The sequence below is a fragment of the Sciurus vulgaris genome, assembly GCF_902686455.1.
Source record: "Sciurus vulgaris genome assembly, chromosome: 8".
Classification (NCBI taxonomy): Eukaryota; Metazoa; Chordata; class Mammalia; order Rodentia; family Sciuridae; genus Sciurus; species Sciurus vulgaris.
Window position 1 is genome coordinate 137,454,465 of NC_136468.1, and position 19,084 is coordinate 137,473,548.

The 19,084-nt window shown below is 45.8% G+C and overlaps 1 long non-coding RNA gene and 1 pseudogene across 3 annotated transcripts; both read right to left on the reverse strand.

The window, feature by feature from the left end:
• Positions 1-228: 228 nt before the first annotated feature.
• On the reverse strand, positions 229-6,878 carry LOC306668247. 2 transcript variants are annotated; one of them, XR_013765780.1, is made up of 5 exons: positions 6,807-6,878; positions 5,989-6,257; positions 4,242-4,320; positions 1,147-1,237; positions 229-555 (listed from the first exon to the last, which is right to left on the reverse strand). It is a non-coding gene; the product is annotated as an uncharacterized lncRNA (long non-coding RNA). The 2 variants fall into 2 exon arrangements; XR_013765781.1 differs by having other exon boundaries at positions 4,242-4,491.
• Positions 6,879-11,573: 4,695 nt separating this feature from the next.
• LOC306668228 (EKC/KEOPS complex subunit TPRKB-like) lies at positions 11,574-12,915 on the reverse strand (annotated as a pseudogene). The gene has a single exon. The product of its transcript is annotated as an EKC/KEOPS complex subunit TPRKB-like (transcript).
• Positions 12,916-19,084: the final 6,169 nt, after the last annotated feature.

Sequence of the window (19,084 nt, forward strand, 5' to 3'; positions counted from 1 at the left end):
GGTGCTTAACCACTGGGCCACATCCCTAGCCCTTTTAAGTTTTTTTTTTTTTTTTTTTTTTTTTGGAGGCAGGTCTTGCTAAGTTTTTTCAGGCCCTGCTATGTTACTGAAGCTGGCCTTGAACTTACAATTCTCCTGCTCACCCTCCCTTGACCCTGTGATTATAGGAGGGTGCCACCACACCTGGCTGACTTTATTTTACACGCAGGAAATCAACCATTGATATAAGCTACCACCTCCTTGGGGTACATTCTATAAAACTGGGACCAATTTTGCCTGGAGACCTTAAAGAAGAGATTAATTTTCTTTTATAATATTGATTGGCCTCAATATAAATTAGGGGATAAAAAGAAATGACCCACTAAGGAAGTCTAAACTATATTATTCTTTCCCCATGAGATTTTGTTGCTGAAAGGAAGGAAAATGGCCAGAAAGTCCCTACACACAGGCTTTATTTTTAGTAAGGGATCAAAAAGATTTATGGGGGTTGGGGATTTAGCTCAGTGGGAGAGCACTTGCCTAGCACACACAAGGCCCTGAGTTCGGTCCTCAGCCCTGAAAAAAAAAAAAAAAAAAAAAAGATTTCAGTGCTAAGTGTAGCATTGATGATGTCCTTCTAGCAATGATGAGTCACAACACCACTGGCCTAGGGGATCCCTCAGAGCTAAACCTTCCTTCCTCTCAACAATGTACTTCACATTCAGATCTCATTCTCCCACTCTCCTCTGTACACACCATACCTCATCCTCCCACTCTCCTCTGCACACACCATACCTACTTCTCCCACACCCCACTTCCTGGTTTCCCTCATTATAAGCCTATCCAGCTGAGCCCATTGCCAGGTCACACCCATTACAAGAGCCACATGGAGAATCAGAATGCAGGTGCCTTTTTCTATGCAAGATCTAAAACAAATCCAACAGGATTTGGGAAGATTTTCTGATGACCCTGATAAACATACAGAGGGATTCCAACATTTAGCTCAGACTTTGAGGTAATCTGGAGAGACATAACAGTAATTTTATTAGTAGCAGGCCTGGGACTTCTCTTGAAAGTAGCCAACCAGGTCTTTTATGATCACACCAGGAGGAAATTTTAAGGGACCAACAAAAGGAGAAAAGAGGGAAAAGAGACCAGGGCACTTACTGACTGTAGCTCTTAATGGCCACACCATTCCTCCTCCACAGGAACCCTGAGCCTCTGAAGATGTTTGCCATCATTCCAGAAAGCAAGGACACTAGAAGAAAGATCACCTAATTAAAGGCAGGCTTCCAAAGATTCCTTGCCCTATATGTGGCAGGAGAGGCCACCGGAAAATTTGTGGCCCTGAGAGTCGAAGCAGCTTCAGATCAGACACTCTCAAAATGATGACCCAAGCGTGAGAAAGCCTTAGGAATCAGCCAACAACCCAGACAGTCAGCATCGCCAGGGCTGAACTGAGGCTAACTCTGGACAGGAAATAGGGTCATTCAATTCCTTTAGGACACTGGCACCACCTATAGTGTTTCAGCTCTGTTCCCTGGATACTTTACCACCGATTCCTGCTTGGTAGTGGGAGTGGATGGAATCCTAACATAAGACATTTTAGTTCTTTTCCATGTTGCAGTTGGAAAGAGAGAATATGCTTATTCTTTTTTGTTAATGACTAAATATCCACCTCCGTTAGTGGGTCATCATATCAACAAAATTAGGAGTTTCTCTAAATTTTCCACTCAGGGCACCAAGTTCTTTTCTTTTGATGTCTGCAGTCAAACAATCAGAACAACTGGTTGACCCAAGCTTGTTGGGCATCTCCCTGCAAGGGAATGACTAGGTAAAATTATGGTCTCTAATGCTAAAACAAGAGGGAAACATGGAGTCACTAAGAACCACTTCTGCAATGTTAAATCATGCCCTATAAATGAGACTGTCACACCCAGGTCATGGAAAATCTTCACTTTAGAGTAATCCAATTTCCAAGTTTTTGCAGTCATTAAGCCACATCTGAGTCCATCTTCACCTTATCTTCCACTATTAATGCCAGAATAGCAGAGATATAAGGATGGTTACTATCTAATTTGGGATGAATGCATATGGCTTACATCCACAGGTCATCTAAGTCAGAAGACCCCAATCTGTTGCAAGCAACATAACCACACTTAGGATAAGTGACCTGGCTCCATTTCAGAGTCAGGATAGACCCCAAAATCTCAATGTCAAAATATTGTGATTTTTACATGCTGATGATTGATTTGGACTAGTTGGTTCTTCAGACCTGGAATTAAATAACTAGCACCTGATGGGACCCAAGGAATATGTCAGACTAACTTATGGGTCTGGCTTCCTCTAGGCTGCAAGAGAAGGTATACTGTGGAGTACCCAAGGATGCAAGGGAAGTAGACAAAAAAGCAGGTCAACCTGCACACCTCTCCCATCTCAAGTCTCAACTATCATTGGGGATGGTCATTGGTAGGATCATTTAGCTTCACTGTTTATCCCAACAACTGGTCTAGAGGATGTAAATCTGGGATGTGGAAGCCCTGGTCAGTTACATTCAGAAAGCTCTCAATGACACTGAGAAAGGTATTTCTCTTCTTGTCGCAGAGATGGCACTCATAAAAAAGCTGTTTTACAACACTGAATGGCCTTGGATGTTCTCACAGCCGCTCAGGGTGACAAGTGCCATCAATCAGACCGAGTGTTCTGTTTACATTCTTGACAACTCTGACAACAGGAATTAAGTCTTCAATGGCACATGTCTCTAATCCCAGCAGCTGGAGAAGCTGAGGCAGGAGGACTGCAAGTTCAACGCCAGCCTCAGCATCTTAGTGAGGCCCCAAGCACCTCATCAAGACCCTGTCTCTAAATAAAATATAAAAAAATGAGTGGGGTGGTTGCTCAGCGGTTAAGTGCCCCTGGGTTCAATCCCCAGTACCATAAAAAAAAAAAAAAATTGCATTCCACACTGAATGCTATGTCCTTACCAGTCTTGCCATGGGGACAACTTTTTAGCTGGTGGTTTTCTGGCACTTCTTGGTAGAGAAAATTGCTGGTGTCTAGATACAACTCATTGTATCCATTCTTGCTGTGTCCTTTGTCATATCAATCTTATTCTGATATTAATGTCTTCTCATTTTTCTTATAGAGCATTTGCCTCTAAGATGGGTTTACAATCTGTTTTTTTATATTAGATATCATGACCCCCTGGATAGGCCTTAACTCATAATCAAGAGCATTTCACTGACAGCAAGTATTGGAGATACCTACCCTCATCAGCAGGAAGTAGGTATTAATTTGATTTCATCAGCCTTTGTTCCCCATATGATTGAGGGTTTCCAACCTTGGTGGAGGTGTGTGTTAGTAATGAGCATTGAAATGCAAACCAAAAATATGGCAGGGTCCTGGGTTTTAAACTACTTTTAAGGCAAGTGGGTAATCAAATAACATAGAAAAACAACACGTGTGCAAACCTTGTGAATAGATAGCAACAAAGAGAGCCAATTAAGAAACATATGTAGAAAGAAAGATTAATGGGGCTGTTACTAACCCTTGACAGGGTCAACTGGGGTCACTGTAAAGCTAGAATATATGGCCTTATGTGGCTCAATATATTTCAGAAGAGAAATTTTCTTAGTACTGCAGGTGCACTAAGGTAAACTCTGTCTGGTCAGTAACCCCAATACTATGTTAACATAGGATTGACTTGTAATTGAAGACCCCTGAATGGGTGGCCACCATGACAATTCTGGAGAGGACCAACAAGGGTCAAAAACTCCATCACTTTATGTAATAGAGGAGGTGAATACCTGATTGGCAAGGGTGGTAAAGGTAGACTCAGCTCTCAAGGCAACCATAAAACACCAATAAATTTGCAGAGAGCACTGTTTCCTTTGTCATTCTCTGCTGGGAGACAACCCACTCTCATAAGGGTACTCTTTGTTTGAGCCTTACTTTACTTTTACTTACAATAAAATCTCTTGCATATTTTTTTGGTTTATGTGTTTCTTTTGGAACTTTAGCTCCCCATTCCTGTGACAAGAGAGACTCCTGGCCATCTTCAGCAAGGACAGTTCCCAGCATGAAATATGGGATTTGGGGTATTGCCAGAGACAGTTTTCTGGAAAAGGTGGGGAGACCCACCCTAAGCCATCAGAAGTCTCCAAGAGTTGAGCTCCACAGAGCAGCCTGGCTCCCACACAGCTCAGGTGTGGGGAGTGGCCAGCTGTGTAAGCATCTGCCCTCCAGGGCTCCAGCTAACTTACCTCCAAGCAGGCCAGCATCTGAATGTGTGAAGCTAATCCCTGAACTTCCCAGACAGAGACCTCTTGAGATATGGCCATCCTGGGAAAGGAAACACAGTGGCTGGCCAGTTGGTGGTGTTCCCTCTCTCTCCCGTGGGCAGTGTCTTGCAATAAACTGTCTTGCCTGGCTCCTCTATGCACACAGAACTGGTTTATACCTAGAGGGATGCAGGGGTCAGGCAGCCTAGTCCAGAGGGTGGCCAGGTTGTGCCTGTAACAGCCAAAATTCCTGTGGGAGAAGTGCACCCCTCCAGTCTCAGATAGGATCAAACATCAAAGGAGTTCTCCAGTGCCCTTTCCTCATGGTGCCCGTAGGCTCACTCTCACTTCTGTAGCCAGGTCCCTCACCCCTGCCCTGTCCCCCATTCCCAGAGCTGCTTCCACCTCTCCTCCCTTCCCTTCCCCTCCAAAATCCCTGACTCTGCACATCATCCAGATTAGCTTTATACCAAGACATGGGGAGTACATAAGCAGAAACAGCACAACTGTTCATCAACAGAGCAAGGGTACATAGCTCATGAGACACTCATACACATGATTTAATGCAGTAACAGTGAGTAAACAAGCTACATACAACCATATGATGACTCATACAATATTTAGTGGAAAGAATAAAATGTGCTGTATGTTCCCATCCTTAAGTCCTTCAAAACCAGGGGAGACTGCTCTTTGGGGAGTGAGGACATGGCAATGACAAAAGCCAGGGCCAAAGTCAACTTAGGGGTGGAGGAAGCAGGTCAGGGAGGATATCTGTGATTCCATGGTGCTCAGGATGCTGTGGGTCCTGATTGGGGAGGTGGTTGTCAGTCACACTCATGGTACAATTCATCAACCTCTATAGATATACTTCATGTACTTTCCATATGTATTTTATTTCAGAGAGTTCACAAAAAGAGAAACTCACCCCCCCACCCTCATGCCTGCCTTGGTCTTCTCAGGGCACTAGCCCACTCATGTCTTGCCCAGATGGTCTTAGTGAGGAAGACTGGATGCAGAGCTACTCATTTTACATGTCACTAAAACTTCATTTTTAGCAGATAACATTACAAATTAGAGCCAAACAGAACATTTCTAAAATGCTTGACATCATTTTTCAGTCTGGGCATTCAAAGCAGGCAGCAGCAGCCAATCACTTACAGCCCCTGTCATTTCCTATTTGTTTATTAAAACTTAGTCTTTCCCATAAGCACACAACCCACATGGATATCCTTGGTCAAGAAAGACCAATTTGAAGGAGGCAGAAATTGATATGCAACTCTGACTTGCAGGAAGGTCACAATAAATTGCTAACTACACATGGAATTATATTTTGTAGACTGACACCGTGTGGCAGAAGCAGCAGGAGCCTTATGTTTCAATCTTTTAGTTGAGAACTGTACTATACTGACCGGCTTCTCTTTGGTTGCCAAAGGATGAACAAAGTTCAGAAGCTCAGACAAGTTGACAACCCTTTGTCTTTGCCTTTCTCTCTAGAGAATGTCCCAAATAAGTTAGCAATCCCAAATAAATCAGTTTATACACACAGCCTTCATTCAAACTTCCATTCTCTGCATAGCTTTGCTTCTATTTTCTTTTCAGTGATGGTTAAGTTTTGAGGACTCCAGAATCACACTCATACAAACATTTGTAAACACCCCAGCCTGCCCTTCCCACTACAAACCACACGCTACTTCTGTTAGTCAGTTTTCCAATGCTGTGACCCACATACCTGAGAAAACAACTTATGAAGAGGGAAGTTTATCTGCTTTAGCTCATGATTTCAGAGGGGCTCATGGTCGATGTATCCACTGCTTTGGTGCCTGTGGCAAGGCAGAACATCATGGTGGGCAGTGTATCCTGGGAGCCTCAAAAGCAGTTACCTCTGCAAAGCACAGGGCCAAAGCAGGACTAAGCTGAAAGGGATTTGGCCAAGTCTGGGGACAGTTTTGATTGGCAGGACTGAGAGGAAGGCGGTGCTCTTGCTGAAGCTGTGAAAAACTGCAGAAAAGGAGCATTTCATTGCAAATAGCAGTTTTTTTCATTGTGCTAACCCCTGCTCTCAGCTGCTGGGATCTTGTTTTCTTTCCCTCAGGAACACAATAAGAACAGGTGACAAGCAACACACTCTTTCCTCCTCTGTCTCAGGAAATCCCATGGCAGAGGTTCCAGAAAGTTGAGGGACAGAAGCGCCACCGGGTGCAAAATATGTACCTGGGCGCACAGGAAATGCTGCCAGGAGACCCTGGCCCTGCGGCTGCCCGGGGGGACCTCTGCGGAAGGGGCTGAGCTCAGGGACAGGACAAGGTGATTCCTCGGAGATTTTATTTTCATAATTAACGGGGTCACTCAGGGAAGAGGTAGAGGACGCCCTGGAAGAATGAGAGCTCTACCCTTTGGTTCCGTGACCCGTCCTTCTGTCCCATCCCAGGTGCCTTCAGGGCCCATCGCCCTGCACTGGCCTGTGTGTCTCTGGAACCCCAGGGCAGCGCCCCGTCCTGTGAGCCCCAAGCTCCCCGGGGACCTCTCCCGCCCAGCCCGGGTCCCCACCTGAAGGGCGAGCGCTGCCTCAGGAAGCCCCAGGAGCCTGTCGCCGTCCTACAGGTTGCCCAGGCGGCGGGGGCGCTATCTTACCCCGCGGAGAATTTGGTGCAGGTCCCTGGTCTCGCCCCGGCTCCACACGCAGCACCAATTCGGTGCGGGTCCCTCAAAACCGGGAGCGGGGCGCGAGCGCTCGGAATGGCGGAGGAGACGCGGCGCAGTCTCGGGAAGGATGCGAACTGGGAGCCAGACAGAGTCAGTGCCAGAGCTGCTGCGAGGGCCCAGCCTTGCCGGGGAACGTTATCTGCCACTAGCCTCTGCTTTGCATATTCATAACAGTGAGCTCCGCCCCCTCTCCGGAAAGGTGCGGTGAGAAAATACATTATTCATGACGAAGCGTCCGCCCCGCCCAGGAAGGCCGAGCTGGTTATTCATGAGGACGCGTCGCCCCGCCCAGGAAGGTCGGCTGGTTATTCACGATCCTAAGGGCGGTGCTTTGGGCTGCAAAAGGCTACCGAGTCCTGGTGAGAGCGAGGCTTGACCTCTGAGGTGAGCCCTCTGCGGAATCCAGGTCTCCAGAGAAAGGGCGCCTGGACCTTGTTGGTCCCGAGCTCTTCATGTTGAATTTTTTTCCTGTTACTTGAGACTTCAAAGTTTTTCGCGGGCGTCCAACATTTTGCGAGGAGAAGCAGAAACCCGGGCTGAGGAGGCGACAGAGGGGAGGCTGTAAGTGACCCCTGACTTTCCAGAGCAAAAATTCCTCACATTCCGACAAGGAGCAGGAAATAGACTTGCGGTGGGACCCCCGCATCCCACCCTCCAGCAGTTTTAAGACTCATTTTCCAGGAGCTACAGGGTGGGCCTGGGTGGGGACAGGCAGCTGTCATTAGCCGCCAGGCAACATCACTGCTTGAGGACACCATGGCCGCTCCAGGGGGCGTGGGTTGGGGTCTGACCTGGGTGCCACCCAAGGATGCGGGGGCGTGGGGTGGCTGGCGGTGCCCCAGGTGCTGAGTGCAGAGACTTGTGGGCGAGGGCTAAGCTGCTCGCGTCCTTATGAATAACTAGCCCGGCCTTCCTGGGCGGGGCGACGCGTCCTTATGAATAACTAGCCCGTCCTTCCTGGGCGGGGCGACGCATGCCACGTGCTACGTGGGGAATCACCGATAGGCTGGGCAGACACCGATTGGTCCTCCGGGTTTCTGGCCAGTGAAGAAGTGGGGAACCCTCGCCCGGGTCACGTCAGCCAGGCCTCAGACACTGGGTCCTTTTCTGTGTCAGCGCAGGTGAGCTGGCGCTTGTCTCTGGCGTTGCTCTGGGATGGCAGGGGGCAAGAGGGAGGCTTGGACGCTTCTGTAGCGCAGACCTCCCGCCAGGGTGGGAGGTGTTACGTGGTGTGTTTGAGAGGGAGCAGCTATTCCAAATGCAAGGATCCCTCAGCTCATTAGCTGATAAGAATTGACCAGCACCCTGTCCGAGTTTATGTATTTTTTTACCCTAAAGCCTTTTATACTTGGTTGCACAGCCCAGAGTGCTGGGTGCTGGGTTCCCATCAGCTGTCAATCACCGACTCTCCATGTGATTGGTGGAGTCCTAGACTGGTTCTGGAACGTGAAAAAAGACGCAGGTGAGTTGGGGCCTCATGGAGCAAGGCGCCAACGCTCTGTGGCCCGGAGTACTGACACACTTTGGTGATTGGCCATCTTGAGTTGCAGGACACCTCTGTCCCTCCTGAGTGGAGGACTGAAGTCCACGGAGATTAAAGGGCACGTGCTCCATAAGGTGAGAGGAGCGAAGGCCACCCTAGGAGACTGGCGTCCACCTGGCCCATCCCTTGGTCTGCACCATGCATTGGTTATGGGGGACACACCAATGGCGAGGGAGCCTGACCAGGTGAAGGACACCCCAAAGCTCCGCAGGCGCCTCCTCCCAGTGCACAGCCCAGTTGCCTGGCGGCTAATGACAGCTGCCTGTCCCCACCCAGGCCCACCCTGTAGCTCCTGGAAAATGAGTCTTAAAACTGCTGGAGGGTGGGATGCGGGGGTCCCACCGCAAGTCTATTTCCTGCTCCTTGTCGGAATGTGAGGAATTTTTGCTCTGGAAAGTCGGGGGTCACCTACAGCCTCCCCTCTGTCGCCTCCTCAGCCCGGGGTTTCTGCTTCTCCTCGCAAAATGTTGGACGCCCGCGAAAAACTTTGAAGTCTCAAGTAACAGGAAAAAAATTCAACATGAAGAGCTCGGGACCAACAAGGTCCAGGCGCCCTTTCTCTGGAGACCTGGATTCCGCAGAGGGCTCACCTCAGAGGTCAAGCCTCGCTCTCACCAGGACTCGGACTGTCTTTGAGTCAACTGAGGTTTTATGCAACATATTGAGCTGCTCCCCACCAAGATTTTTACTTAGTTCTTTCTCAAAATATCTATCTCGAGATTCAAGTGCTCATTCATACCCCGCATAGACTTCCTTAATTTATTCAGCTGTTATTTGAAATCTCTTGCATTTCAGTGAACTTTCACAAAAAAGCATTCTTTTGAATTCTTTGGGCTTCATCCACTTTGAAAACTCTGGTATCAGGGCCAAGAGAGTTATGAACTTCAGGAGGTGTCATGCTGCCTTGGTTTCTGACAATTCTTGTGTTTATGTTGAAATTTGCACGACTGTTGGGATGGATGTCTCTTGCCCTTTGACTTAAGGCCCTTTTAATAAGCAGGCTTCTCTTGAGGCTAAAGGCTGGGGGATGGGTTGTTGTGCAGTGTTGAGTTTTATTCAAACGCACTTCTCTGTGTCTTTTCCTTGTTGCGTCTCTGGATGTTTTTAGTGAGATTCGGCCCTAGTTTCATTGTCCGCAAACCCAGTTTCTCTCCAGGTTTCAGGAGAGTGGCAACCCTCTGCTAGTTGAGGTGGTGCCAGGTAGACTGCAGAGTATTTGCCACGTGCCCTCTGTGCTTACTCCTACCATGGAAGGGAAGCGCCCATCAGGTGTTAGGAGTTCCCCCCACTCCAATGCTATTGGCTGAGTTCCTTGAAATCACTTCTGCTACTGGCTCTCCTAGTTTTGGTGATGACCTGGGGCTTTAATCCTCATTTAGACTCTGGTGCATTTCCGATCATGACAAAAGGAGAGGCAGTGGCCATAATCACCATTGCCCCTCAGTGGCACTTGCCTCCTGTCCCATGGACGATATGTGACCACCACCCCCTACCCCCAAAGTGTGGGTGCAACTGAAGCTGAGGCCCCCTGTAGGTGGAGTACCCATAGCAGTTGTGTTATTTCTTACCACTGTTGCTGTGTGGCTAGTGTTTTGGAGTGGGACTTCAGACCCCGTCTAGCTGTGTGCACTTGGGGGTGGGCTGTCAAATGGGGACATCCCTGGTTTGCCACGTGTTCAGACTACAGTGCAGTGGAGTGCTGAATCCCGTGCCTTCAGTGTTTACCGAGACTCTCCCTCTTACCTGCACCGCCCCCCTCATTCTTTAAGTGAAAGTCACACCAGGGATTGAGTAGGACTGTGTCATGGCTGCACCCATGTGTAATTCCTCTCTGCTGAGCCAAGAGCAGAGCCCAGTGTCAGAGTACACCCCCCACAGGAGCAAAGTGCTGTACTTGATCCCCAGCACTACAGGAAGAAGAGAAAGTAATTTGCAAAATCAGATAAAAACCAACAGCCAAACAACAACAAAAAGGACCACTAACAACACCAATAATAACAGAAAAAGATGGGAAAATAATATGGAGTAAAATCAAAGTTAAAAAATAATAACAGCCTGGCATGGTGGCACACTCCTGTAATCCCAGCAGCTAGGGAGGCTGAAGGCAGGAGGATCGGCAGTTCAAGGCCAGCCTTGGCAATTTAACAAAGCCCTGAACAACCTAGTGAGACCTTGTCTCAAAATTAAAAAGGGCTGGGGATGCAGCTTAGTGTTGAAGCACCCCTGGGTTCAATTTCCAGTACCAAGAAAACTAAAATAATAATAAAATATAAAGAAGAGGACAAGGGAGAGGAGCAAATAAGCATAAAACAATAAGAAATAAGTAACAAATCCCTCTTTGATCCTCGATGAGTGGGCAAAATTGTATTTACAACCTGGGCCAGTCAAAGCTTCTCTCCATGTCTTTTTAGGGTACACATTCCTCAGACAGAATAATGTCTGGGGATTCATTACCCCGTTTTCTTTCCTTGGGGGTGCTCATCAGGTGCCTAACAGGAGTGAATGGAGGCTGGAGTCAAGGATACCTGTCAGCTGCTTTGCATGCCAGAAGGAGCTCGGGCAGGGTGCAGAAGTGACCAGATAAAGATGCTCTCTGGAGTTATTTGGGCCAGGCTCTCCAGGAGCAGGGAACACACCGTTGCTGGAGTGTGTCAGTGAGCTAGGACAGAAGGCAAATCTCCACAGAGTCTCTCTGCTGCCTTTTCTGCTGTGCACTCAGAGGGTGGCCAGCTGTGTGGCATCACCCCAGATGCCTGGGATAATGGAGAAGTCCAGGGAGTCTCAAAGATCTGTGCTTTGAGGACTGCAGGGATGGCAGCAGATTCCACACCCTGGGCCACCCTCCAACTGCCATCGCATACAACTGCATAACTCTGCAAATTTGTGTCAGCGTCTCTCCCTCCAAGGATGAACAGTCTCAGGCACGCCACCCACTGAGCCAGCGCAGCAATATTTCCTTGGGGGCTCACAGACAGAAAAATGCAGGGGCTTTCTGACTTCAAGAGAAATAAGTTCAGACAACAGGGCCCCCCCCCTCCATTTTTTTAGGAGTTTATATAAATCTCATTCTGTGATTTAATTTGCTTCTTTGGTAGGGCTGGAAGCATAGCTCAGTGGTGGAGCACTTGCCCAGTATGTACAAGGTGCTGGGTTCAATCCCTAGTCTAATGAAAAAAATTTTTTCTGTAATGAACATATACTCATTTTATAATCAGGAAAGAAAAATCAATGTTCCTTTAAAGCTGAAAATTTCTGTTAATATTTCTAACATTTTATAAAACATCTTCTGTTGACATTCTACTAATGATGCCATCCAGTAACGTCCTAGGCTTTTCTTCTTGTGAAGACACTTTATATATCTTTTTGACTTCAGAAATATTTATTTCAAGAAGATTTTTTTCAGAGAAATCTAGAGACCTTCTACTTGAGATAATTAGGCATTTTTGATTTACTTCTTTTTTCTCTCTCTCTTCAATATAAACAATTAAAGTTGAAGTATCATCTGCTGAGATACCAAATTTTTTCAAAGCCTCTGAAATATTGTTTTTGGGGAAAGGTTGGAGATAATTTCAGTAGATAGAGTTCTTATCTTCATTTTTCCCAGTTTGTGGAGGTGAACTGCTTTGCTTGCTGTCACAAGTATCTAAACAGGATAAACAATCACTGTAGGATTTTTCGGTACACCATCAATGGTGCCTTCCATGGCCCTTTTTCTCAAGTCTCTAGCATTTTTACATCTTTAAATAATAGAAGGGTCGCCTTGCATTCAGGAAATAGGTCCAGCTGATGTGTTAACTGCATTTCATAAACAGGATTGCACTGCACAAAACCTGAGAAATGGATTATTCCACTCATGTGTTTACCAAATGAGTGGTTTATCTCAAGGTGAGTAGGCTACAAAAGCCAGTTCGGTTAGGTCACCTCATGTACTCCCTCTCTTGTCATGTGATACTCTTATCAGCAAGGCCATCACTAAATGCAGTCCCTGGACGGGCTGGTCCTGGTATGTCCAAAAAGGTAACAGGGCCCCTCCTAAGATAGCTCCCAGTAATGGCACTAAGAAAATATGCAGGGAAGGGCAGAGGACTCCTCCAGAGCCAGTGGGCCATGCACATCCAGCCCTACCATCTGTTTAGACTATGCTACTACATAGCACTGAGTCCTGTACCAGGGGAGCTCCTGGGACCCTCCCTCTTTTACCTCCACCCTCGAGGAGACAGCACAGCTCCAGCCCCACTCTGCTCCCTGCAATTGGTGCTGTATGCTCTCTTTCACAATCCGGCATACTACTCAGGGTCCCTCAGGTCTGTGCCTGTCCTTTTTGAACTCCAGCATTCTCCCATGGTCACAAACCTGTTTGGATCCCATTTCTGGACAAACAGACAAGTGCTGGGTGCCTCTAATCCACCATCTTGCCCCCTCTTCTGAATTCATGGAAATATATTTCCCCCTGCATATTTGGGAGCAGATGCTAATAGAGCTCAAGACCAGGGTTTCCAGGAATTGAGAACTTCCTGCCACTGGAAGGTGAATCCTCTCAGTGGTTTTATTACTGGGAACCTTACTGATTCTCTTCACTAGAGTTCTCATTAGGAGACAGAAAAGTTTACAGAATTTAGCAGGCCACTCCTCAGAGGACTAGGATTGTCCCTGGCAATAAAAGAAGTGACCCAAAGATGTCAACTCTGTGCTGAAAATGAAAGAGCTGCCAAAAAGTGGTGGGACCCAATTTGCAGGCCACATCCTTTTGAAGATTGGCAATGAACTTCACCTAAATGCCCAAGACTGGTGGGAACTTTAAATATTACGACAGGGATGCAAGGTTGGTTCAACATCAGGAAATCAATAAACGTAATTCACCATATTAATAGACTTAAAGTCAAGAATCACATGATTATTTCAATAGATGCAGAAAAAGCATTTGATAAAATACAGCACCCCTTCATGCTCAAAACACTAGAAAAAATAGGGATAGTGGGAACATTCCTTAACATTGTAAAGGCCATTTATGCTAAGCCCATGGCTAATATCATTCTAAATGGTGAAAAACTGAAAGCATTCCCCCTAAAAACTGGAACAAGGCAGGGATGCCCTCTTTCACCACTTCTATTCAACATCGTTCTTGAGACTCTGGCCAGAGCAATTAGACAAACCAAAGAAATTAAAGGGATACGAATTGGAAAAGAAGAACTCAAACTATCCCTGTTCGCTGATGACATGATTATATATTTAGAGGAACCTGGAAATTCCACCAGAAAACTCTTAGAACTCATAAGTGAATTCAGTAAAGTAGCAGGTTACAAGATCAATGCCCATAAATCCAACGCATTTTTATACATAAGTGATGAATCTTCAGAAAGAGAAATTAGGAAAACTACCCCATTCAAAATAGCCTCGAAAAAAATAAAATACTTGGGAATCAATCTCACAAAAGAGGTGAAAGACCTCTACAATGAGAACTATACAACACTAAAGAAAGAAATTAAAGAACACCTTAGAAGATGGAAAGATCTCCCATGTTCTTGGATAGGAAGAATTAATATTGTCAAAATGGCCATACTACCTAAAGTGCTATACAAATTCAATGCAATTCCAATTAAAATCCCAATTGTGTACCTTACAGAAATAGAGCAAGCAATTATGAAATTCATCTGGAAGAATAAGAAACCCAGAATAGCTAAAGCAATCCTTAGCAGGAAGAGTGAAACAGGGGGTATTGCAATACCAGATCTTCAACTCTACTACAAAGCAATAGTAACAAAAACGGCATGGTATTGGTACCAAAATAGAAAGGTAGATCAATGGTACAGAATAGAGGACACGGACACAAACCCAAATAAATACAATTTTCTCATACTAGACAAAGGTGCCAAAAATATGCAATGGAGAAAAGATAGCCTCTTCAACAAATGGTGCTGGGAGAATTGGAAATCCATATGCAACATAATGAAACTAAACCCATATCTCTCACCATGCACGAAACTAAACTCAAAATGGATTAAGGACCTCGGAATCAGACCAGAGACCCTGCAGATTATAGAAGAAAAAGTAGGTCCAAATCTTCACCTTGTTGGTCTAGGACCAGACTTCCTTAACAGGACTCCCATAGCACAAGAAATAAAAGCTAGAATCAACCACTGGGATAGATTCAAACTAAAAAGCTTTCCCTCAGCAAAGGAAACTATCAGCAATGCGAAGAAAGAGCCTACAGAGTGGGAGAATATCTTTGCCAATCATACTTCAGATAGAGCACTAATCTCCAGAATCTATAAAGAACTCAAAAAACTCTACTCTAAGAATTCAAATAATCCAGTCAACAAATGGGCTAAGGAAATGAATAGACACTTCACAGAAGATCTACAAGCAATCAACAAACATATGGAAAAATGCTCAACATCTCTAGTAATAAGAGAAATGCAAATCAAAACCACCCTAAGATTCCATCTCACCCCAATTAGAATGGCGATTATCAAGAATACGAGCAACAACAGGTGTTGGCGAGGATGTGGGGAGAAAGGTACACTCATACATTGCTGGTGGGGCTGCAAATTAGTGCAGCCACTCTGGAAAGCAGTATGGAGATTCCTTAGAAAATTTGGAATGGACCCTCCATTTGACCCAGCTATCCCACTCCTTGGCCTATACCCAAAGGACTTAAAATCAGCATACTACAGAGATACAGCCACATCAATGTTCATAGCTGCTCAATTCACAATAGCCAGACTGTGGAACCAACCTAGATGCCCTTCAATTGATGAGTGGATAAAGAAACTGTGGTATATATATACAATGGAATATTACTCAGCCATAAAGAATGATAAAATTATGGCATTTGCAGGCAAATGGATGAAATTGGAGAATATCATGCTAAGTGAGATAAGCCAATCTCAAAAAGCCAAAGGACGAATGATATCACTAATAAGTGGAGGATAAAAAAAAAATAAAATAAAAAAATAAAATAAAATAAATATTACGAGCCTTCAGTGGACACTTTGTATGATTGGGTCCAGGCATCTCCCATGAGAACAGAAGAGGCCTCAGAAGTACCTTGAGGCTAACTGACTGTAGACAGTGTCCCCAGGCAGAGTATACCTGACTTAATGGGAAGTAATTATGTTCCTGCCTTTGTCTCCAAAGTAATTCAGCAGCTGAGTAAATTGTGAGGAGTTCTTCGGAGACTGCATGCTGCCTGGAGATCTCAATCACCAGGGAGGACAGAAAAAATGAGCTGCGTGTTAAAATAACTCTAGCTCAAATATGTCAGGAAACTAGTCTAACATGGGCAAAGGTGTTGCCTACTGTCTTTCTCATAGGGTGGACCCCAGAGGTGGGCTGCAATTGAGCTTTATGAGATTGAGCTCTTATGAGGGTCTTATGGGAGACCCTTTTGGATCTCACTAAGGAGAAGGTTTTCTCCACATTTAGAATATAAAGAGAGGATCAAACATTGTGTACAACATCTGAGACAAATTCTAACCTCAGTACAGGAGTTTGCTTCCTCTAGCATAATACCCTCTCCTCAGGGCTGCTCCTCCTGCCACCCCGCCCCCCATCCTTTGCAGCCGGAGACTGAATCCTGCTAAAGACATGGAAAAACCAGAGATCAGAGGAACTCATGGAACTCATGGAAAAGTGGACATGCCCTCATGATGTACTCCTAACCGTTCAGACATCTCTAAAGCTCACAGATGATAAGCCACAGCTCACAACGTCTGAGGAGGAAAGGCACCACCAGAAGAAGATTCCCCTGCTCGTCCTGGGCACCCAGTGTCATCTGGCTGGTTGGCTGGCAACCCCTCAAGAGAACCTCACATATCGCTTCAGGGACAAGCCCCAGATGGGACAGCTCAACCAGTCAGGTGTTCAATTATTGTTCCTCTTGACCTTCTCTATGCCTTCCTAAACCCACATCAGATTCACTTCAACCTGGTTTCAGATTGGGCTCTCAGTTTCTGAGCTCTAGCATGAAGTTGATGACTGGGACTGTGCAGTGCTCTGCTGGCCACTGACCAAGTAACTTGGAAAAATTCATGCAGCCAATCTAAGTGCATGGCAGCAGTTTTCTAATTGGTTTAAACTCACAGGGAATGCATTCTGCCATGCCCAACGCAAAATGCCTCCTTCCCCTTTCTAACTGGGAGAGTCCTGAGATGTTCAAAATCAAGGCTAAGAAGAGAAAACATGTCTGTTACAGGACCAGAAGAGGTTCATGTCACTCTAGGAAAAGGCAGTAGAATAGGTGACGGAGCCAGATGGCTATCTGCAGGAGAAGCTGAAAGGATGAGAGAGTCACCTAATGCACTGATGCATTAGTAACTATGTTACTTCTGTGGGACCCCCCAGGGAGTAGATTGGGCTCTCCAACAGATATGGAATGCAGCCGTCACTCCAAAGGAGACCATGTGCCTTGGCCTATAGATTCCATTCTTGAAAAATGAAGCATCCTCTGTGCTGGCCTATTCAAAATGTTTCTTGAGCTGAAGGGATGGTGGCCCAGGTTCCAGTGTACCCTTTGGAAGAGTAAAGGGAAGACTCATGCTTTCTGTCATTGCTGCCACTTGTCACCCACTTCCCTGACCAGGAAGGCACTGCATCATCTGTCACACCCACCAGGGGCCCCACTGCACACGTCTAACCTTTTCAAAGGTGGCCACTTCTTTTATCCTTTTTGCCGTTAGTGAGTCTTAGGCCAATCACCCACATGAACATCTCATCAAAACACCTAGAACAAGAAGCACAAGGATAGAAAATTCACCTTTGCTTTTTGAACCTAGGAAAACATTAATTCAAGGATGTAACATATTCTTGCAGGGTGGGCAGCATCCTGCTTTGACAAAGGAGGAGTGCCCCTGAATACATCCCTCTCTCATCCTTCAGGAATAGGGAGGGTAGCAGACTACTTTCTGGGGAAACAAGCAAAGATTGTCAGATTTTAGTGCTAAAGTTTTACTCAAGTGCTTCCAATCTGTGGACCAATATATGTGAAGCTTTGCAATCAGCGTGCTCACTGTCACAGTCCGACAGCTCTCAGCCCAATCAGAAGGTTGGGGTCAAAGGGCCAATCACTGCTCCCAAAATTGGAGTGGCTAGAAATTCATACCATCAGCTTCACTGAGCAGGGAGCTCTGCTGGAGACTGTATCCAGGAAGGAAGGCTGACACTGTCGGCAAATGGCCGGAGGTGCTGTGTGGTCATGCCGGACAACTCAAAGGCCCCAGGGGAAGAACCCATCTCCTGGAGCTCCTCACGAATTCATGAATTTACCTCCAGTTACCACACCAGCTTTTCAGAACTAAAATCAGAGAAAGCTTCCCTCATGCTTCTAGACGGAAGAGAAGAATCCAAAGCATTAGGATTTACGTATACCTGGTGCCATTGTCCTTTTCATGGAAAGAGCTTCAGCCCTCAGGAGAAACCATCTGGGCAGAGTCTAATCAACTCAGGTTCCAACAGAGTCTATCTGACCTGGTGTTAGAAATACCCAGGTGTTGAAAAGAATCAAACACATGCTTGGAAGTAGCTCGCCAAGTCAAGCATGACCTCTGCAGAAGGATGTGGTACCAAACAAAGTCCAGCAAGCAAGCTTTGCACACTGGGCAGGAGGTCTGCTCAGGTTTTTATGCCTACTGCAACACTGCCCCTTGCTTGGATAGGAGGAGTTCAGGATTATAACCTAAGCAACTGACTCATTTAAAATTGAGGAGGGCGAGGGGAAGGGCTATAGTTCTGTTTGGATCACCAGCACTACAGGCCTTAGGATTGTGGCCTCAAAATGGCTACATTCAACCACATGTTTTTGTAAGTTAAAAATAGCTCCACTTAACTACACCCTATAAAATTTAGGTTTTACATTACAGCAAGCACATTTTTGTTACATAGTAGGAAACTCAGATTATAGGTTTAACTTTGACAGAAAGGAGACCATTAATCTTACAAAGAGAAAGACCCAAATCTCGCCCCCACCAGCCTTTCACCAGGGAGAAGGGGCTTATCTACCTCCAGTCCCTCTGCACTTCCAGTCACACCTGAGGAGGAGGAATGAGAAGGATTTGAGGAAGTCACAGCCCAGGGTCTCAGGCTCACTCACTGACTGGTCTCAGGATGACAGAAGGCTTCCGTCCCTCCACACCTCACCCTGCATCTCTAGGACCTCCATGTTTCAGCAGAAGGAACTGCAAGTCTCAGACTTAGGAAGAAGGAATTCCCATGAAAACCTGTAAGGAGCAAATTAAATGTGTGACATTTTGTGTGATGTGTATTCTTTTTTTTTTTTAATTATTTAACACTGACATTTTATTTTCTGAAGTTTATCATTTTTACAAAACAAAGAGCAGGTGTCAAAAACGGCAGAGTTTAAAGAATTTCTGTACCAGTTTTCACATAAGTCAGTGATTATGAAATTGGAAGCCAATGTAAATACTAAACACAGGCTAATTTCCCTCTTGGTCATATGTTTTTGGGTGGTTTTTTTTTTTTTTTTGGAGCTACTCTGTAATAATAGCTTTTTGTAAGCACCAGTCACTTTTTGAGAACCGATTTAGTTTGTCCAACAAAGTAAACAATTTTTTGCTGTGTGGCA